Here is a 22,604-nt window from a genome sequence, read left to right as displayed (position 1 = left end):
ATGTGTCACTTCTCCTGACTCAAGGTGCTGAATCCGGGAAGAAAAAGGACAGTGTTTCCCTGTACACTCCCCTCAGTAGGCTAGTCAATGTGTACTATGGCCCATTTGCCATGTACCCCACTGGACACCAGCAACAACATGAGGGGCTGCAAATGTACCGCACAAAGAGGATCTTAAGTACTACACACATGCCCCTTACAGACAGACTCCAACAACTGCAATGAATCTCTGACTCATATTGGCTACTTAGGTGTGATCTCTGCCTGACATACACAACTATGTCTGACCCAACCCTGTCAGGAATGCTACATCCAAGGAAACCAATCTCTACACATAACATACACCAGACAATTCAACCCCATCCTCAACAGGACATGCTGGAGGGACAGGTTCACAACCCAGAGACTGACCATGCTATGGAATAGACGCCACATACATGTCAAGCCAAGCACATCACTAGCCCTCTTCAAGAGAAATCAGGAGGAGTGGATGAGGAATGAATACCCACCCTTGGGATCACTCCAGTGACTATACTCAGTAGACACACTGGGGAGTATCATCAGGTGGCATGATTCCATTGTATTCCCATGGGCTAGCCTTGTAAAGCCTCTATGGACATTTGCCATGTAGACACCTATGACTCTTTGAACCTATGGCTCTCAGTACTGTCAAATGTGTGTGTGCATTAGTGTGTCTGAAAGTGTTTGTGAGTGTGTAAACATGTCGGTGAAAGTAGTTAGTGGCCCATCTCACCCAGTACCACTACCATTGCCATATCTTACAAGTGCTGTAGGTGTTATTCACTATATAGGTACCTTGGGGCACTCTACAGCCTATAAGCTCTTGGTGTGTGCATTAATTGGATAACACTATAATACCAATAACCACATAGTTAGGGGTTTTAATATGAGGCCTGACAAATGTGTGTGTGTGTGTGTGTGTGTGTGTGTGTGTGTGTGTGTGTGTGTGTGTGTGTGTGTGTGTGTGTGTGTGTGTGTGTGTGTGTGTGTGTGTGTGTGTGTATTATTGTGTGTAAGTGTGTATATGTGTAGGTTACAGTATTTTGTGGCCTCTCTCACCCAGTACATCACCCATTGTCATAATTTGCAAGGCCTGGTGATGTCCCTCACCTTAGAAGTACCTTTGGACAAGTGTCACCCCATAACCTCCATGGCACATGTGATAAATGTGCAACAATGTAGTAACAATAAATAGATAGGTAGGGGTACTAATCTGAGTCCTGGCAAATTTGTGTGAGAGAAGAGTGTCTTGTGTGTCTGTGTGTTTATGTGCAAACGACATCCATTGGCTGGGCCTGGAACACATTCCTAAGTCTATTGTATGAGGTCCGCTGTTCACATAGACCATAGTGGTATCTGTAGACACTGTTCAACCCTATAAGCCCTGTGCAGCAGTATGAAATAGTATGGTACGACTAACACGATAGGTTGGTCTGCTAATGTCAGTACTGGCAAGTAAGTGTGTGTGTGTGTGTGTGTGTGTGTGTGTGTGTGTGTGTGTGTGTGTGTGTGTGTGTGTGTGTGTGTGTATATGCATTGGTGTGTATAGCAGTGGTTGTGAGTGTGTAAACTTGTATGCGACACTATTATGAGTACTCTCACACCCAGTACTGCCACCATTCCCAAAGCTCCACAAGACCACGTGATGTTATTAACCTTACAAGCACCCTGTTATATTCATCACACTAGTAGTCCTGTGTCACCTGCAATAACCGTATAATAGTGTGGTACCACAACTTGATGGGTACGGGTTCCAAACACAACACTGGCAACTGTGATCCTGTGCATGAGTGTATGTGTGTGTGTGTGTGTGTGTGTGTGTGTGTGTGTGTGTGTGTGTGTGTGTGTGTGTGTGTGAACACTATTCTCTGTGTGTTTGGTCGACACAATATCTTCTGGAGTCGAGGACGTTAGCAATCTGAGGTGTGTTCCACCCACCACACTTACCATTGTCCACTATACTAGAGCTGATGTCAACCACCATAGACTGATATACAACCCCTCAGCCCTGTAGGCTGTGAGACACATGCAAGAACTCTTAACCAGATGTGGGAAATGTGTGCAGATACAGCTGTAACCCAACAATGACGTGGTCAATGTGTTACTACACTGCCATACCCCTTGTTGGTGATGTCTGCAGGACCACATCCTGCTGACACACAGACACCTGGAACACAAACAGAATAGAGCATGTGAGAACACATTCGCTTAGTGTTACTAACACCAATAATGCATCATGGCTGAAAAGGTACACACACACACACTCTGATGTGTGTCTATTACAAATGCCAGATGACAGCACCTTACACAGCATTAAATAGCTGCATTCTACTAAAGTCACCCTGTGCATCAGACCCATATAAGCATGTCCCTGCATTGATGGTATGGATGGCATGGATGTGCGACAGGTATCATCATATGCACAGGGTGTTGTGTGGGTTTGCCAGAAGCCTAGGCTGGGCCACATGGTTAACATCATGTGTGTGTATTGGGGGGTATTCATTAAATGGACAGTGCAGGGGTGGTGTGTGTGTGTGTGTGTGTGTGTGTGTGTGTGTGTGTGTGTGTGTCTGTGTGTGTGTGTGTGTGTGTGTGTGTGTGTGTGTGTGTGTGTGTGTGTGTGTGTGTGTGTGTGTGTGTGTGTGTGTGTGTGTGTGTGTGTCTGTGTAGGTGACTTTTCTGATGGTGATGTGTGTGTGTTTGTATGCACACATTCACGCCATGTGGGTGCCCAACACAGGGGTATTTTGGACAGCTGTGGGACGTTCATGGTAGGGTGTACAGTTCACTGTCTCTGGCCATGGACATGGGAACTGGGCCTGCTGAGGTTATCATTGGCACTACCAGGGCTGAGTCCAGATGCAGTACTACTGCCCACTGGTGACTGCTGCCTGCTAAATCCACATCCCTGTTGGGACTGGCCAGGATCACATGCCCATGGCCTGCTGCATCATGGCATGGACAGCACACCCCCTACAATGGTGCTGGTGATACTGACAGCATGTGAATGTGATAGTGCATGGCCACTTAAACCCTCAGCTGATCGTGGTGCTGCCCTACAGCCACATGGCTGCTGGCATCAAATGCTCAAGCACAAATATTCCACAATCAAGGAGTGCCACGGTCTCCCCCCGCCATCTATCTATGACTCCAGTATGCTCACAGATGGCTGCAATGAGTTCATTTTGCCACAGACACCAGGGACGTGCTCATCCATGACCCTGCGTATACATCTGGTATTACCTTAATTTCATGCCTGTGCCCCCATGACAGCCTGAAACATGCATCTGATGACTGATGCCATGGTACTTGTAACAGGGTCATGATGGGCTGTAATCCTCCTCTGAGCACCCTTCCCCATCTGCCTGTGTGGGACCTCATCTGCACTCTGGCAATGGCTACTGCCTGCAGCCTCACTTGCCATAGTCACCACAGTACCCTATTCCATGCCACCACCCACCATCTATCCATTATCTGTGGCCACTGGTGATGGAGTATGTGTGGGTATTGTGACTGTGTGGGGATGTGGTTGACAATAGTGGGATGCCAACCGATGGTACAGTATCAGCCCCTGACAACCTCACCTGTGCCTCAATATGAGTATCATGGTCAGATTCTGCAGAGATACTTACATCAGTATCAGAGCCGGAGGGACTGCAGCCACCATGTCCACCTGTGAGGGAAAAACAACATATGCATCTAGGTTGTTGTACTATGTATGTATCATTATTGTTCCCCTAACAGATTTGTTTGCTTTACAATTGAATTGTACAGGTGATAGGTCACATGAAAGGTTGGCAGTATTTTGAATTTGTCTATCGTGCTCTCATTTTTGTATATCACACATACCTGGCATTCTAACAAGTGTGTACACCATTTATATGCACTGTATACAACTACTTTGTACAATATGACCCTTGTTTTGGGCCTTTGTCCTCCATTTTGTCGATCTTTGTCCAGGTGTCCTGCAATGACAGGCTATGAGGTATGCTACAGATATGTGACATTTCCTGCAAATAGGCCCCTGTCATGACCACTGTGATGGAATGCAGTAAACACCACCACAGGTGAGCAAACAGATATTGCCAAATGGCTGAGTGTAACAGTTGTGTGCATGATCACATGATTAACATTAGCATGCCTGAGGTACTGGTAAGCCAAAACAGGGAAACCCCATACTTACTGGGTTCAGGCTGCTGTCCCACGTGAAGATCAGAGGGCACCTATTTAGTTGTGAGGGAGAGGTATTGTCAGCAGATTCACATTAGGCATGAGTACAAGATGAACACTACATTTCTGCACAGGTACAGTACACACTATGATATTACACAATTTGCTGTCCTTCACCATAGATGTGCACTTGTGTGCATTACCACACCCCACTCACTAATCCATTTTGCACTGACATATGCATCTAGAGACTCTATAGAAGACAGTTTAAATGCTACCTCGTTACATTGATGTGCACTTTGGCATTACCTGGATGCTCCTTAGCTGTTGCCTAAGTGCCACCCACCTACACAACTGCCATTTTTCTGTATTTGAGTTTGTGCGGGGGCTACCCTAAGGCTGGCAAGGAGCTCCTCTGTCACTGTAAGTGGGGCCTGTATGGCTGGCCCCCCAATGGTAGCAGTACAATCTCATGCTACAGCGGCAGCCCTTTGCCAGGCATGATGTATCAGGTCAGTTGCTCTATGCCTGACCTGATCGTATGTGCATCCAAGTTGGCCCAACATGTTCACTCTGTGGATGATCTCATCCAACTGGGCAGTCCGCTCCTGCAGATTTTTCCAGCTATGGCCAGAAGGGATGACATAGTTTAAGATTACAGCTTCTGTGATGGCTGCTGTCTCTGCATCGGTGTAAGGTGCTTGCCGCTGCATGACACCTGTAAGACATACACAGGGAACCACATCACAGGACCTCAGATATTGCCCAGAGTTCTTTACAGATCCAGCACATGCATATGGAATATCATTAGCCACCACTTACAAACACATCATACCCCTGTACCTGGCAGCACCATATGAGCATACATTGTACTCCTGGTCCTGATGTGTCATGTTCCCCCCAGTGAGGCCCAGTACATTGCATAAACCACCATTCATCATTCACATTTGTGTAGAGGGATGACAGTGGCCATGTTCCTTGCAGATGGTATGTCAACGGTGCTCAGGCTTTGCTTGCATACAGCGTGTAATGGAGCTAGAAGCATAAGCCTGGGTTCATGTAGGATGCAGACAGGAATGTTATCAGGCACCAAGATGACTTGCTTTGGTTAACTTTGATTAAGCTGTTTGGACCTGATCCATGATTAAGAGGGGAGGATTGAGTGTGCTGTGGATATCCACCTATACTGATGGTAATCCAGGATGGTGATGTTTGCCCTAAACCTGTCTGCAGCAGGTTGGCTGTAACTATGGTGTGTGTATGTGCTGTGATTTACCACCATTACAGGGTGGGTTGGATTGGTGCCTCTGGGAATGCAGACATATGTGAAAATGGCCTTGTGATTGCCCTTAGTGGATGTGTCCAATTTGTACTCATAGTTAGCCTTAGAGTAATCCACCTGTGATCTAATATGCTCATTCAGACAAAGATTTACATGCTGCCTAGTTGGTGCCTGCTCCTATTTTGCCCTGTATAACCAATATAGCATCACATTATGTGTTTTGTGCATTGCTGCTCTCCAGCAAATGGGTTTTCTCTACTTTGATGGAGACAGGTTTTATAAGTAAGGTATTGCTGAGGCCATACAGCTATGTGGGTGGTCATATATCTGTAGTAGGCATGGACACAGGGTCAGAACACAGTTGTCCACCTCTACAATTCCAACATGATACTCATGCTTATTATACTACCCATGTCTGTGTCAGGGCAATGCAACAACCAGTAGCTGTAGAGGTGTAACTCTGTTGGATGTACAGAAACTAAGGTTACACATGTGTACAACATGTACAGCTTATTCACCTGACTTTTTGCATCCCATGTCAGTTGTTATGAGGCAGCCAGGTACACCTACCCATACATACATACACACAGGTAATACCTGCTATACATTTCTGTTCTATGTCAGTATGGCACACTGTAATGACAGTCTTGCTGCTCAGTCAGTCATGTCAACCTGTTAGGGCAGGACATTTGTAGGATAACGCACATACATGGTGGGCTATGGGCCACAACCAGTGACACTTTCTTCATATTGCTGTAACACACATATATGTCATTTGATAGTGCAGTAGCCTTTGCAATCACAGACATACCCTAGAGGATGTCTGATGCTCATATGGCAGGCAGAGAGGTGAAAGGCTAGGTTTGTGGTAGTGAGGGTAGGAACTGTTAATGTTGTGAGTATGACTGGTATGGGGACAGAGCTAGCTGATATGCTGGACAGACGAAAGGTGGATATATTGTGTGTGCCAGTGACCAGATCAAATGGGGTGTGCAGCTGTGTGTATCGGAGTCGGGTACAAATAGTTCTATCATGGTGTGTATGGGAAGTGAAATGGTGTAGGGGGTTAACCTACAGGATCATTATGCCAAGAGTGTTTGTGGAGGTGATAAGAGTGTCGGGCAGAGTGATGTTCAGGAGGCTGGGAATTGATGGGGTAATGTTGACAGTTATTAGTGCATATGCTCTGCTAATTGAGTGTGTGATGGAAGAGACAGACATACTTTGGAGTAGTTGGATGAAGTGGTGATGTGTGTACCCAAGGGTGAGTGAGTGGTGATTGGAGCAGATTCCAATGGGCATGTTGGTGAAAAGGACAGAGGGGATGCAGAAGTGATGTGTAGGTATGGTGTTAAGCAAAGGAATGTAGAAGGTGAGATGGTGGTGGAATTTGCAACAGAGGTTGGACATGGGTGGGTGAATACATAGTTTTACAAGACTGAGGGGCATAGGGTGACATACAAGAGTGGAGGAAGATGCACACAGGTGGATTATCTCCTATGTAGGTGGGCCTGTTTGAAGGGGATTGGTAACTGTAGTGTGGTGACAAGGGAAAGTGTAGTTAGGCAGCATGGAAGGTTGGTCTGTGGAATGACGTTGGTGATCAAGAAGAGGGGGAGGAGTGAGAGGGCAGCACCATGGATCAAATGGTGGATACTGAGAAAGGGTGATTGTGAGGCTGAGTTCAGGGAAGAGTTAAGACAGGCAGCGGGTGGCAGTGAAGAGTTAGCAAATATCTGGTTAACTACATCCAACCTAGTAAGGGAGATGAGTATAACGGGGCTTGGTGTGACAACTGCACAGAGGAAGGAGGCAAGGATTCCAGGTGGTGGCATGAGGAAGTAAAGGGGAGTATACAGAGAATGAGGTTGGCCAAGGAGAAGTGAGATTGTCAGACAGATGAAAGTATACAGGTGTATAGAGAAATGGGGTGCAATGGCAAAGAGAGTGGTGGCAAAGGCTGAGGATGGGACATTGAAGGGTTGTATGTAAGTTTGGACAGCAAGGATGGAGAATAGGACCTGCACAAATTGGCTTGACAGAGGCATGTAGCTAGGAAGGATGTGCAGCAGACAAGGCTGAGAAAGGATAATGGTGGAAGTGAACTCACTAGCGGGGAGAGTGTGTTGAGCAAGTGGAAACAGTACTTTGATGGGCTGTTGAATGAAGAGAATGAAAGAGTGAGAAGGTTGGATAATGTGGGTATGGTGAATCAGGATGTGCAACAGATTATCAAGGGGGAAGTAAGGATAGCTATGAAGAGGTTTAAGAATGGAAAGGCTATTGGGTCCAGATGACATACCTGTGCAAGCATGGATGTGTTTAGGATAAAAGGCAGTGGTCTTTTTAACCAAATTGTTTACTGTAATCTAGGAAAGTGAGAGGATGTGTGAGGAGTGGATAAAATGTGTTTGGGTACTTATTATGAGAATAAGGGTGGTATGCAGAGCTGTAGTAACTACAGAGGGATAACACACCAGTCACAGCATGAGGTAATGGTAAAGGGTGGTTGAAGCTAGGCTAAGAAGGGAGGTGAGGATTACTTATCAGCAGCATGATTTCATGCCAGGAAAGAGCAGTACAGATGCAATGTTTGCTCTGAGAGTGTTCATGGGGACATACATGGAAGGTCAGATGTAGCTGCATTGTGTCTTTGTGGAATTAGAGACAGCATATGACAGAATGCCTAGAGAGGAGTTGTGGTATTGTATGAGGTGGTCAGGAGTGGCAGAGGAATCAGTAAGAATGCTACAGGATATGTACAAGGCTAGTGTGACAGTAGTGAGTTCTGCATTGGGAGTGACAGGTGTGTGTAAGGTGGAGGTGGGAGTTCATCAGGGATCAGCTATGAGCCCTTTCTTAATTGCAGTTGATGGACAGGTTGACAAACATGATCAGACAGGAGTCCCCCTAGACTGTGCTGTTTGCAGATGACATTGTGGTCTGTAGTGAGAGTAGGGAACAGGTTGAGGAGACTCTGGACAGGTGGAGGTATGGTCTAGAGAGGGGAGGAATGATGGTCAGCAGGACTAAGAATGATTATATGTGTGTGAATGGGAGGGAGAATGGAGGAATGGTGAGGATGCAGGGAGTACAGTTTTCAAAGGTGGATAGGTGTAAATACTTGGGAACAACAGTTCAGATTAATGGTAAGTGATGGGTGGAGGTGAAGACGTGAGTACAGGCAGGATGTGGGTGGTGGGGAAGAGTGTCATGTGTGATTTGTGACAAACAAGTAACATTAAGAGTGACAGGGAAGGTCTGCAAGAGTGTAGTGAGACCAGCTATGTTATATGGGTTGGAGACATTGCCATTGAAAAAAGAAGCACAAGTCAGAGCTGGATACAGCAGAGTTACTGATGGTATGATTTGCACTTGGTGTGGCCTAGCAGTGTCACAGTCAGTATTGCGCAAAACACACTCCAGTAGTGGTCATATGTGAGCCATCCTTTCCTGGGGTGACTCAGGGACCTGAGCTGTGTTTTATGTCACTGCAGACAGACACACTCTCTAAGGTCATAGGTTCTGCTCAGCTTCCTATTTTCCACATTTACATGCCCACTACTACATTCCATTGCAGGCTTAATTGTTTGACATAGCTGTGTTTTTTTGTTTTCATTTCAGTTGGTATACTCCATCAGTCTCAGTGTGTGTGTGTGTGTGTGTGTGTGTGTGTGTGTGTGTGTGTGTGTATGTGTATGTTTGTGTGTGTGTGTGTGTGTGTGTGTCTGTCTGTTTGTTTATGTGTGTGTGTGTGTGTGTGTGTGTGTGTGTGTGTGTGTGTGTGTGTGTGTGTGTGTGTGTGTGTGTGTGTGTATGTGTGTCTGTGTGTGTGTACCCCCTCTCTCTCTCGCTCTGTCTGTCTCTCTGAGACAGATGTAGGATATACATCTGCTTTGTATAGGCAGCATCTTACCTTTAGTAGGTAATGTTTATGAGCAGCTGATGGCCTGTGCACCAATTGGTGTCTCCCACCTGCTATTTGCATGTGGAACAGCTGTGGTATCATCCCCATACCCAATAGCATGGAAACACACTCCTATAACTGAGTACTTCATGTGGGCATTACCCCTCTTTCTTGCCTGGGAGGCGTACTTCATGGAGGTGTGTGACGAACAGCATCACAAAATAGGTTGGGAATACCTCTTATAACAAATACTGTGGAGACAGCCCAACAAACTGGGGGAGAATGTTCCAGACATAGGGACAGAATGTAAGTATTTCTGTTATACAGTTGAAGTAATGCTAGTTTGACAGTGTTTGTGTGAAATGGCTGCTCTGCACGAATTTAAGTTTGATAGTGTTATGTGGCTGACATAGCTCTCAACTATAGGGCTATCCACAGATTGGCCATAGTTTGGACTTATATATGGTATGTTATTCATACATTTTTTGGCCTTGGAAATTCAGTAGCATACTCTGAGGATTGCAGTCAGTAAATGGTAACATCCATGTGTGTTTTTACTGACTTCATATCCCTCAGAACAGATATGTTTCAACAACCCTAATACACCAGCAACTTTCTCAGTTTATGACAGCAATATGTCAATAATGCCCCTATGTTTGGGCCTCTGCTCCCAAGTATGTCAGGCTTTTGTCCAGATGTCATGCAGTAAGAGGTGTATAAGTATAGTATGTCATTATATAGTGACTTCATTCCAGATATCAATCCAGTGATGTATCAGACTGCCAGACATGTTACGTGTAGAAGGCCTTATATATGAGGATGAAGCCTGGATGTTCTGTGGGATTCTATGCAGTTGAGAGGACTGTGTATTTCTGGCAATTGTTGACAGACTGTCAGGATTATGTAGCAGTGTATTGTGAATGTGTTATTTGGCCTGTGTAGGGAGGGGGTATATGTAAGTGTTGAGGGTCCTCTTCTATCTAACTTTGCATGCTGCTCCAGCTTCTGGGGCTCTATTAGCTATATATGTTTGTAGGGGCAGACTGAGACATGTCCCATACCACAGTCAGGCATCAGACTACACTGTTCATTGGGCCAGTATATATAGGGGTAGTGTGTGAGTGGCATACATGCTAAAGATTTTGTTCACACAGTCCATATACTCTTCTGTTCCTGTAGCTTACCAGTATGCCACTTTGTGGTGAGATTGGTTCTGGGTATGCACTTTCACACTGGTGTCTCTTGATCAGTGCTGTTACATCCCTGCAGTGCCTGATATATTTGCAATTGCATGTGTATTCCCCCATAGCAAAATTGGGTTTGTGTTGTGTCAGCCTGTAGTTTAGACAGTACTTGGTGACATGCCTAGCAGCTCAGTGTAGTTTTCCTGCTGTGATGTTATGTCCCGATATTTATAAGATGTACTATTGCCTGGCCTCCATATGTGCTGTGTATGTTTGACACATCAGTGGGATGATGTGAAGATTTATGTCAGTGAGTAGTGGGGAGTAATTTGGTTTTGGACTTGGGCTATTCCAGTTAATATATGGTGCAACAGACAGGAGGGTGTTATTGCATCAGCTTTGTCACCTTATCTACAACAGTATTTGGGTTATGTTCCCAGTTTCATGGCTTTTCATCCTTCCTTGGTCAGGCTTGGTCCAGATTTGTTGCACTAAGGCTTTCTGAGCATACCTCTCAACTGGACCGATTGTCTCAGACTGTCCAGGATTATTGCTCATATGTATGTTCTGTTCCACAGAATCATTATTTTCATTTCTGAGGTAAATCACTGTGATGATGTGAGGATTTCTGTCTGTAAATGATGACATACATTTCAGTTCCAGAACTTCTATCCTGAACATGTATGCTGACACAACAGCAACATTCTACATTTATAACTGCAGTACATACATTATGTCCCTGCTCTTGGACCATTGTCCCCCATTTTGACAGCCTTTGCCCAGAATTATTGTGCTAAGAGGTGTAGAGGTATGGTGCTGGGTATGACTCCACTACATGTTATGGGCATATATATATATATATATATATATATATATATATATATATATATATATATATATATCTATAGATATAGATATATATATATTATATATATATATTTTTTTAATTTGTTTTCCTTTTACATATATCTATACTGATATATACACATATATATACACACACACACACACACACACGCACACACACACACACACATGCGCGCACTCACACACACATACACACACACACATATGTGTGTGTATATATATATATATATATATATATATATATATATATTTATATCCCTGTACATGTACATGTTTATATAACAATATATATGTGTATATATTCTATACGTATTTGTCTTATATGTATAGCTCAATATATCTGATATATATACTTTTTAATATTTATGTATCACCATGCACATCTTTATGAGTATATTTATATACATTAAACATGACTGATTCCACAGTATTTGTTCCCTTCTATTCAATACCTGTACTGAATGATATATTTGAAAAAAACAGCATTTATTGGTACATCTCAGATGGTGTAGTGGTAGATTGCTCTGACTATGGTGTATATGATATTGGGTTCAAGACTTGGCAGTGCTGCATATTTTGTTGCTGGGCAGAACAGTGGCTGATGGAGACAGGGTGATTAAGCAGTTTTAAGCAGTTGTAAGCATATTTGTGTGGGTGCGAGTGATGGCAAGCACTGCCAACACATGGTTAAATGGGAAACTGCTTAATCTGTGTAGCCATCGCTTAGCATTGTGCAAACTCACTTACTGTCACTTACTGCTGCTTATTGCAGCTTACTCCTGCTTACCCCTGCTAATTTCTTTAAAAGAAAAAAGGGGTGATAGGAAAGTGGTAAAAAAGGGGGAACACAGAGGGAAAAACAATATGAAAGATAGCTAGGGATGTGCAGGATGGGTGTAGGGAAGGCCCATAGCTGTCGATTTCTGATATAGCAACAGCGGTGCATTTGTACAGAATTTGGAGGTGAATTTGGACACTCAAACCCCTACTAGAGGGGTGAGGACAACAGTAATCTGTTGTTAAGCCAATTAGACCAGATTACATGTGTCAAGTGGACACGTGTGAAATGGACAGCTATGTATGGGTTGACATTTCTTTGTAGGAACAGATTGCCCTTTTTTTTTTTTTTTTAATAAGGTAAGAATGTGATGTTGGGGAAGGATAGTAGATATATTTGGGGAGGTAGGTTGGGTAGGAAGACAGACAAGACAGCAGACAAGGGTGGTATATCACACATGTGGGGGTAAACATCTTGGATGGGAAGGGTGGTTGGGATTCGGATGCCCATGAGCCCTCAAATGTGTACAGTGGGACTGGGGATACCACTCATTGGCAGTCACCACTGCACCTTCATGGCCCCAAAGGTGGCTGTGCTGTGGGATGAGCAGGAGGGGCAGGCTGACCCTCAAGATGTATCATATGGCCCTTTAGCTGGTGTAGCTGATCTCTGAACTCCTTTCGAAGCTTGCTATGCACCAATCCTCAGACCTGACAATGGGTGAAAGTGTCCAGTCTGAGCCTGGTCCCAGGGGAATGGGCCCCATCCCCTTAGGTGGTTCCACCCAAAGGCGGTGCAGGACCAGAGGATGAGGAGGTCCCAGTTTGGGTCCCAGATGTGCTGGGGCCTGGTGCCACTGTCAGTTGAGGTGGGACAGGTGGATACACTGGGATCAGCCTTCCCAGATGTGTTATGGTGTTGAGGTTTTACAACATATGTTGGTTAGTCATGAGCAACACATTCCAGGATTATTTATAACAGCATGCATGGGTGTTCCCATTAACCCAAAACAACAGATTTGAAACAGTTGCATAGCAAACAGAACACATGCACATATGGAACCACAGTGGACATTATAACATCATGCAAGTTACATTGATAGCAACAGGCCTCCAATGATAGTATTTGAACAGTGAAGAATAATAATCAAATGTTTAAATATTTTAGAACAATAGGACACATGTCACAACAGTAGGTTTAGTAAAAAACATACCCATTGATTTATGTGTTTAGATTATTGATGCTGATAGGGTGGGAGAGGGAGATATATGTCAATTAACAACTGTATAAGCTTCAGTTGCTCACAACTTTAATGATCATTGCTGTAATCATTACTCTCCAGGTATTACCTCACTTTACATTGACCTATGGCCTTGGGTTGGGCAATGTTATGTTTGTACACAGTGTTTAATTACAGCTTTCTTACAGCTCATTTATACCTTTTCTTACCTGGCAGACCTGTAGAGGAAATTACTGTTAATGCTACCTGACCCACATTCACATAGTCAAGGTTACATATGTGCATTCATACCATGTGTGTGTGTGTGTGTGTGTGTGTGTGTGTGTGTGTGTGTGTGTGTGTGTGTGTGTGTGTGTGTGTGTGTGTGTGTGTGTGTGTGTGTGTGTCTGTGTGTGTGTGCTACTGCCATACTCCACTTTGATTTCTATTGGTCACCCTGGGTGTTGGCAGCAGTGACCACTAGCTGTGACAGCGTGATACTTGAGGGACATTTCTTGGAGGACAGTACTTGGTGTATGTACTTATCTTGATGTCATTTGCATCCTTGGGGTTAGACAGTGGGTGTTGTACACAGTGTATAATTACAGCCTTCTTAGAGCTCATTTATACCTTTTCTTACCTGATGGACCTGTGGAAGAAATTTCTGTTAACAATACCTGACTGTTTCCACACATATTTACATATTCTTGGGTGAGATTATGCATGCAGCTTAACACCAGTCCTGAGATTCGAACTATGCCTGTCTGTGCAAAAAGGGTGTGTTTCATCACAATGAGCTGTTAAGGGACTGTTGTTTTTAGTTTGACTGTTTTACGCATAATACTCTCTTGTTTGGACAATCTGCTTTGTAATTCTGACATTCATGCATGATAGATAGTTCTTATACTGTGTATTAATGCCTTCACATGTTATAGTATGGAAAACAGTGGTTAACATATTACTATTCAGGGATCAGATCTTGGTGCATGGAATATTTCTTGTAGATAATCTGTTTTACAACTCCACAATCTTTGTCAGATGAGCCTCGATTAATTAATGCTGTTAGAGCCATAGTTTCTGCGCAGAACCAGCACACATTCAGGTTCATACTACTACATACCAAAGTAAACATAACAGTCTGGGGTTTAGATTTTTATTAACAGGTACTGACACTTTTATTGATATATATATCCTATACGTCAGTATTACTCTGCTAATATCTCATTTATTCAGTACAAACAATACGCATTTCTAACTACTGGCAGCCTTTCTATTTATTTTCCCTGACTACTGCAAGCTAGATTTGAACTCACCAGCCTCGCGACACAGCCTTAGCAGCCTGCTGGCATGGGCATCCACATTCACAGCCCTCTCATCTGCAGCTGTACAGGAGATAGAGAAATATTTTTTGCATACCTATTCATCTCATACTTTGGCTGGACTTTTGTACACAATAATTGATACTGATACTTACACATTGCTGGGACATTCTGTGCTTGAGCATCTTGGATCCACTGGTGCAAGAGGTCCATCTTCCTATGTTTTAGGTCAGCATAATGGTGCCAGACTGGCTCACCAGGCTGAGGGATACCAGTAGCACTGGTGAGGTCATGTGTGAGATGGTCCCACCCCTCCACTTTGTATAAGAAGCCCTAGTACTGGTCCTGCAGCAGTCTCCCTTCATGGTGTTTTACAAGGAGTCCAACCATGACCCTGGACTCCTGAATGCCCCAACACTGTGCCCAAAAGTGCACACCTTCACCAACACCAGCCATAGTGACTGCAATGATCAGCTACAAGTGGTTATGGTTGTATTCTCACCTGCAGGGTTTAAATAGGGCTGGATTCCCACTCTTTGCCCTGATTGGCCAAGTTTGAATATACTGAGCTAAACTAAGTGACAGGCAAACTGTGCTTATCACAGATAAGCATTGCTTAAAGGGGTAGATGCTAAGCACTGCTTACCAGTGTGCAAATCCATCTAACTACACTTATTATTGCTAAGCATATACATTTAAGCAATGCTTACTCCAACTAAGCATAGCTGAGCACAATTTAGCATTGTTCAGCTTTCATTTTGTGTACTATCAGGATTGTGGGGTTGGTTCCTTGTTAATATCATCTTATGAGATGTATGTTTCCCTTCCATAACATCCTCCTATGTGCATTCATCACATTATATTCTTTTGTGGCTATACTGTATGGGACACATGTCTTTATATGGGGGTTTCCCATCTGTACTACACTAACACCTCACATGTGGACCTGCTACACTACCCTGGTTAACAAATATATATTATTCACTACCTATTTATGAAAAAAAATACTTTTAGTGCTGTTTTCATATACAAAAATGAATTGACTAAATTGGGCTTGAACCGTGAATGACTATATGCTAAGCAAAAGCTATAACCACTATGCTATTTCACTTTGACTAGCTTGGCTATATATTTCTATTTAGCTCCTTTGGATGCTTAAGCTATGCTATACACAGCTGCACAATGCACACACCTGCTGAGCTACGCTTAAACTTTAGTGGGGATGGGGAAAATTATTTGTTTAATTTTTATTAGTTTAGGGATGTGCACATAGCTAAACAGTCATAACTCTCCACCTCTGACAGCATACTTTTTTGACAGCAGATTTTAAATATTGCTCTTACAAATTGGGAAGTTGATGACTAATAGGTTTTTCATTAGCATGATGTACTAGGATGATGTGGGGTCTTGCACTCATATGTTTGTCATTATTTAATGACTTCAAGCCTCAGCTGTTTGCCAGGATACAAATCTGGACATTCTGCAGATATCTCTTCATTTAGGGGTATGCTGACAGTGTCCATGGACACAATTTTTTTTCAAAGTGCTGTACGGCACTTCCTAAGTGCAGGGGGCATGTTTACTTCATGAGCAATGCTTGGACACACCCTCTGCACTCGTTCACAGATCGTGCCCATGCAGGTTTTACAGCAACGTGCCTTCATGAATATGCAAGGCGCGCTGCTGTGCTGCACTGGCATGATCCACTCCGTGCAGGATTAGCACTATTCCTGCATGGAGTTTAATGGATCCCAGGGAGATTTATTCATTTATTTATTTAGTTATTTACTTATATTTATTCATTGGGTAAGTGAACTGGTGCAAGGACCCTTTTCTGCCATGACCCAGGCCACATAGGCAAAACAAATACAATAACAACATCTAATGGCATACAATAACAGCATCAAATAACTTTGAGAAAATTACATTTGGTAGTCAAAGACATTCTTGATGATGCAAGTAACAGGTTCAGTGCAGTACTTGTCAAGTAAACCTATACTAAAATGCATGTATAACATTTTAAAAAATAAAGAGTACAATATTTACAGAATGCACAACAAAGAATATTATGTAATGCTATTAATAAGCAATTCTTATCTTGAAACTGCAGGTAGCAATCAGACAACACTAAACTAATGTTAAGATATACAGTACCTTTAATGTTAACCAAGGTCTCTGAAACATCTGCACAAATTTTTTTCAGGAAGGAATTTTTTCATGTTTTTCCATAAAATCTTATAGTTTGGCAATCAGGTTGAAAATGTCTGGCAGCATATTCCAGCATTCTGCAACCATTTTTCAAAGGTTTCTTGTTAATATTTAATTTGAATGGATGTCTAACAAATTGGAAGGAACTGTTCCTTCTAAGTGAGTGAGTTTCTTCCCTGACCAGTAGCATCATTCTTATTGGAAGGCCGCTGTCCTTCATGTTGTAGCTTAAAGGTAAGGCTGCTCAATAAATATGTTCCTCTTGCAGCTACTAGCAACTATTTGCCTCTTTTTTATGGTAGTCCAGTGTTGCTCCTTGGAAATAGATAATGAATAAACCTAAATATCCTGTTTTTTTGTTTACTTTATTATTTATGAGGAAATGTATCAAATAATGGGGAGTAGATATTCTAATCTTGGTAGATGGAAAAGAAAATTAGATATTTTGTAATAAATATGCAATTGGGTAATTCCTTTGTTCATTTGAACTATTGATAATAAAGTTTAAATGTTGCCTAAGGTGACATCAAGATATCTGTTCCTAGTTGTGTAAGGTAGTACAGTGCATGTGGAGTCTGTAATAGCAATGAAAGTAGAACCTTTAAGTTTTCTGAGTATATCAAATAAAATAATGATAGTTTTAGGGATACAAATTCAAAGGGGGATTTATTCCATGGTGATTATCTGTCACTGGTGTTGTTTTGTCATGCTCTTAACCCATTAAGCTGTTTACTTAACAGGTTATGGTTACAATTTGTTTACAGGAAAACAACCTTGTTTAAAGACTTCTCATCTACTTTTTGTGGATGATTTAAAACTGTATAGTTTGTCAGATGAGGAGTTGAAAGAACCAACTGCAAGTGGATAAAACTTTGTCAGATAATGTAAGAATGTCATGTTTTTCCTTAAAAATTCAGTCTTGATATGTGCGCAAAAAGTAATGTTTAAAGCAGGAAAGCTGTAGCACCAAGAAAATATGAATCAGGACAGGAATGTGATATAAATGAACTTCTGCAGGAGGGAGTATATAAATATCTGGGAATTAAAGGATTTACAATAAAACTGAATAAGGAATAATTCAGAAGTCTAAAACTAATACTGAAAACTGCCTTGACATCTAAGAATAAAGTCCAGGCTATAAACCAATTTGCTTTTCCTGTTCTAATGTATAGTTTTGGGATGACTGATTGTCCCCAAAAGGTATTGGATCAGTTGCAGAGGAAAGCAAGAAAAATGATTTATGCTTATCAAATGATATATAAAAATCAATGCATACAAAGATTATATATTTTGTCTGTTTCTCCCACATGCTCAATGGACTTTGTAAACCAACATGTACATAGTCCACTCTTTTGGGTTGCCATTATTATCCTATCATCTTTTGGTTTCAATTCACCTCTCCTTAACCATTCTTGTGTTATATTCTGATTGACACAAGGTTGTTCCAGGAGATCTGTACTTTCCACAGTATTTATGCCTGTCCACATTTCTATCCTATTCATCAGATCCTTCTCCTCATATTATTTCGTTCTTTTGTTTTTAGGCACATTCAGTTGCTGTCTGATTTTTGTCTGCTTCTGGTTTGATTTCCATTCTCACTTGATTCCAAAATGCATCTGCTAAACTAAGCAGAGAAGTAATCATAGACTTCTTCTTCTCATGTTTTAAAACATTCACCATGTTTAGATTTGGTAAGGTCAACATATATGTATGCAATCCCATGAGTGCAGATCTATACATGTAGTCAGTGCTGAGGAGGCCCTTAATGGCAACCCAAAAGAGTGGACTATGTACATGTTGGTTTACAAAGTCCATTGAGCATGTGGGAGAAACAGACAAAGGGAATTCTATAAAAAAGAACTGAAAAATTGCACATTTTGTTACTGGGTGTGATACACTCATGGCAAAGGGCATGTATACTTAAAGGCATTGTGTGGCAAGACTGTTGCACTGGGAATTGTGTAAACTCAGCAATATTCAAGTAGTTGAGAAGTACTGGAAATGTAAACCACAAAGCAATCTAAAGAATGATGATATTTGTGTCACATGGGATCACCTGTTTCTAACAGTTCAAAACATAGATGTGAGAAAACCATGTATAGTAGTCAAGGAAAAAGGACAAAAGCAGTATTGATCATTGAAATTGCTACACCAAGTGATTATAGTGTCTTACATACAGAGAGACACAAAGTCATTAAATACCAGGATTTCCAGGCAGAAAAGAGAGCAATGTGGAAGAAAGACACCAAAACATTTAGAATAGTAGTAGGAGTAACAGGCCTAATAAAAAGAATTTACAGTGGTATTTAAATATGCTACCAATATATGTTACTTCTTATGAATTCCTGAAAGAGTCAGTTCTTGATACATTGTGAGTGCTATGAAGAAAATGTTTGGTGGGGACATGACCAAGATGTCAAACTGAGAGCAGCACACTTTCTTTGCTATGCTTCATTCATTCTTTTAATAACAGGAATATTTTATCATTTCATCAGAATCTCATTAAAAGTACAGAATTATTGTAATGGAAGATAAAGGATCATTTTGGTGAAAAAATCTACAACCATTTCATATATTTTCCTGTGAAAATACCCAAAGGAAAATCTTAAAGAAGGAAGATGAACCATTCAAAAGCTGCCATACAAGATAACTCAGTGAAGAAAGAGATGCAGTCAATCCTTTCAAATATCCAGGACTTATCCTTGAAAACTGACAAACTGGACTCTGAAATAGACAAAATAAAGAAAGACTGTACTAAACAAATGGAACTAATCAATGATTTTCTTAACCAACAAAAAACGCAAATTGCAACTCTGGAATACTCTGTTACAGGCTATCAGAAGGACAGCACAATATTAATTTTATTTATAACAAAACAATAAACTCACAGAGAAAATTGATGACTTGGAGAACAGGTCAAGAAGGAATAATATCAGAATACATGTAGTATCCAAACAAATGGAAGGTGACAATTTGATAAACTTTTTACATTCTATATCCCAAAAATACGAAATCTCAAGGAAGCTCTGTCGTATGGAATTAAAAGACCTCACAGATCTCTGGTATCAGCTCCTACAAATAAGACAAATGCACACCATAGATCCATTATAGTTAAATTCTTTCCTAGAGAAAAATAAATAATTCTTATACTTACAACTTGTTATGTTGTTGCAACATTTCTTAAAGGAAATCATCTAAAGGTAACTTTTTTATTTCTTGAATTAAAATGTTAACATATATTAGCCTCCAAACTACTACAACGTTAAACAACTTTGCTGGTTTTAGCTTTATTCTGATACACAGTTTTTTCTTAAACACTACAAACTAATAGGGAAATGAGTTAGACTGCTTCATAGATAACATCCTCATTTTCATAACTTAACATAACATAAATAATTACAGAAACATGATAATATAAGATTTTATTAGTTTAAATAATGGCATCGGGCTGGGTGTGAAAATGCAGTCTTATATAGTTGTATGTTTTATTAGTTCCTTCCATTGTTTAAATTTCTGTTTTTTTGGTGTCTTTAATATTTAGCTATTAGCAAGGTCCTTACGTTTTTAGTTTTTGGTTATAATATGTTTAAACTATTATCTTAATGTTGTTTAGTGACATTAGTCATTTTTGCTTTCTTTACTAAACTGAATATGTAAAAACAGTTTTCCAGTCAAATTATGACTTGTAGAATGCATCCGCAAGTTATTTGTGCAATTAGTTTTCTCTTTTAGAGACATTTTCCTGCTGACTTCTACGTACAGTGTTTTTAAAAAGTTTCAAAGAGAGTTCAAGCTTCAGATTACACATCGGGCAGGATTCACGAAGCCTCCGTGTAAGAGTTATAACTCATACACGGAGGCTGCAGTTAAACAGAGTGATGTCAGCATGCTTTGCATATTCATGAGAGCATGCTGAATCACACCTAAGGCTAACACAGTCCATGTAAGACAGTAGGGGGCGTGTCTGTAGGCCAAGCCCTGTAAGCTGACACACCCCCAGAAGAGGAAAAGTACCCAAAGTAAACACCCATGACAGAGTCCACGGAAATGTAAATAAACAGAACACAACACATGCCCCCACAGACTATGAACAGAAAACATATAAATAAACATGTTATATATTTTTTTTAAATTGTAAAAATGTTTAACCATGAGTGCGCTCGTTTGCGCGGGCGTGCCCGTAGCGCAGCTACAGTTAGCAGTCAGTGGGAAAGCATATAAGAACTAAATATGCAAAGTAAGCCAGGAAGCAATAGCGTAGCGGTAGAGATGCTGGCTGAAAAGCAGGCATTCATGGTTCGAGCCCCCACAACACCAATTTTTATTTTTAGCAAAATAAGCACGAAACAAGTCCCTGACAAATATGTACACATAAAACCACATTTTATGTAAAATGTAATGAAATAGCCCATTTATATTGAAGAAATGTGAGGTAACAAAAGAATAAAAAATGCCAGATGTGCCCATAGCTGAGCTACAGTTTAACAGGGTGAGTGCATCTGCCCGTACATGAGCAGTGGTTTAACTGGTGCAAAATGAGTGCCCGTAGCTGAGCAGTGGTTTAACATGCTAAATCTATGTGCCCCTAACTGAGCTGAGTGTAATATGCGTGCTGATAGCCAAATGAAGCTTAAACCAGCGTACCCCATCTGCGCAGAGCTGCGCACCGCGCAAACAAGCTAACCAACGGGCAACTTTGAGCAAGCCATATCAAAACTGCCTTTACACAGACACACCCCTCAGCATGTCTAGACAATCATGAAAAATAAAAAGCAGTGGCCAGGTTCGAACCCAGGATACTATACACCATAGTCAAGGTACCAAGCCACTAAGCCATGACAGCAGTACCTAGAAATGCAATAATAGCTAATATATAGGAATTAATACAAAGTGGAGCATGACAATGCAGGTTTACTGAAGTTGATACAATTCCAAAATGGCCAATCACAGATATGTGCAGGAAAAACGGACTATATAAGCCCCATAGGCGGGAATACACAGCATAAACGATTGTAGAAATGAACTGCAGGCAGAATGACAGGGGTAGGAGAGGGTAGTTGCTTTCGAGCACAGAGGTGGGGCGTTGAAGAACCAGGTACATGGTCTGGCTCCTAGTCCACAATCATGAGGCCCAACTCATGCAGGGCCAGGTCCTCTGGGGAGCATACAGGGCTGAGGCGTGGGACCGGTTGGCTCATGATCTCACCAGTGCCACAGGGATTCCAAGGACTGGTGAGCAGGTCCGTCACCACCATGCGGACCTGAAGAGACGCAAGCAGGACCAACTGAACCTTTGGATCCAGGAGGCCCGACAAACGCCCAACGTCCCACTACTGAGTAAGTTACATTTAATTATGTATGTAAGAAATTAAACTAGCTGATATTATGGAGATGTGTATTCCAATATTACTTCATTTATATTACAGCTGCACGTGTCCGTTCTGCGAACCACAGAGCCTATGGCGATAGGCTGGTGTGGTTGCACCACCAGGCAGGTCAGTAATCCACTACCAGTAACTGTAAAGAAATATAAAAGTATGACAGTCAGCAAAAGAGTGCAGTGTAGTCACTAAGGAATAAAATGTGCAAGTAGCAGTGTGAAAGTGTCTGCAAGTATTGCTTGATTACAAAAGTGTGTTTCAGCCTGTAA

The sequence above is a fragment of the Protopterus annectens genome, chromosome 1.part1, assembly GCF_019279795.1.
Source record: "Protopterus annectens isolate FY-2018-M chromosome 1.part1, PAN1.0, whole genome shotgun sequence".
NCBI lineage: Eukaryota > Metazoa > Chordata > Ceratodontiformes > Protopteridae > Protopterus > Protopterus annectens.
The sequence above is the reverse complement of the archived record's forward strand: the minus strand, read 5'-3'. Positions refer to the sequence as shown.